Below are 1,426 nucleotides of genomic sequence, written 5' to 3' on the forward strand. Positions count from 1 at the left end.
AGAGAACACCTCGGTCAGCTCTTTTAATACATTTGGATGCAAGTTACAGGGCCTAGCTGATTAAGAAATGTCTTAACTTTAGTAGATGCTGTTTAACATCCTCCAGAATTACTATTGGAATAGAAAGTGTTTCATCACCACCATCATCATATAATATGAACACATTATCTGGCTTTTTCTCAAATACAGAACACAAATAGTTATTGAATACTTCTGCCATTTCTACATTATTATTGACAATTTTGAAATTTCCATTTAGTAATGGACCAATGTTGTTTTGGTCTTAATATTCTTGAAAAAAATTCCTTCTCGTACTTAACTCTGCTGGCCAAACATCACTCCTGGTGTCCTTTTGCTTCTCTCATTAATTTTCTACAATTCCTAGCTTCTGATTTATATTCATGGCTATTGACTTCCCTTCTTTCCCATATCTATCTACCTATCTATCTCTCTATCTATCTATCTATCTATCTCGTTCATTTATTGTAATGAACTGCCCTCACTTCATCTCCAAGAGAGGTGGGTTCTTTCTTGATTGTGGCTTTTTAGGCTTCTATTAAAATGTTCTTAAACAATTCCTAATTATCATTCACATTTTTCTCATTAAATTCTGCCTCCCAGCTGACTTGGTTCCTTTTAGCTTTCAGCCTTGTGAAACTAGACCTTTTAAACATAAGTTAATATATTGCTAGTTTGGAGTTTATTCTGTTTATACATAACAAATGTGATCAAGTCATGATCACTTGCACCTAAGCAACAACAAATTTTTAGTTCTGTGCTCAATTCCTCTTTATCTGTCCAGATGAGGTCCAATATAGAATTCCCTCATGTTGGATGCAACACTCTGAGCTAGGAAATTGTCATTTATAATTGCGATCTATAATATATAGAAATTCCAAAGATGTTTTAGCACTGACAGCAGGAGGCCTCCAGCATATGTCACTCAGATTGAAGCCCCCATGATCCCACTGTTTATTCCCCCTCTACTCATTAAAAACAGCTGTGGAAGGAGCCAGGCATCCTGTTCCCTAGTGGATTTGGTGGCATGTAGAAGACACCATCTAGTAACCAATCTATTGTTTTATCTGTTAGGACATTGATCCATCAGCATTGTAAATCATTTGCTTCTGAGCTGTCGGTGACTCAGACACACATAATGCCATATTTGACACACCCCTTGCCTTTTTGCCCACTTGATCCTTCCTAAATAGGTTATAACCATTGATTTTTAACATTCCAACCCGACTCCCGTCCCAGAGCCAGGTATAGAACTCAGGAATCCTGACTCCCAGCCCCTCCCACCAGGCTTGAACACCCCTCTCTGTTCCTGCCTCCCCCCCTTCTCTCAGCCCTCCCCTGTGCCAGCTCTCAATCTAATTCCCTGTTTCTTTCCCCCCTGCAGCGAGAGCGATTGAAAAACATTGAG

The sequence above is a fragment of the Terrapene carolina genome, unplaced genomic scaffold (assembly GCF_002925995.2).
Source record: "Terrapene carolina triunguis isolate 2854851 unplaced genomic scaffold, T_m_triunguis-2.0 Scaffold31508, whole genome shotgun sequence".
In the NCBI taxonomy this organism is placed as follows: domain Eukaryota; kingdom Metazoa; phylum Chordata; order Testudines; family Emydidae; genus Terrapene; species Terrapene triunguis.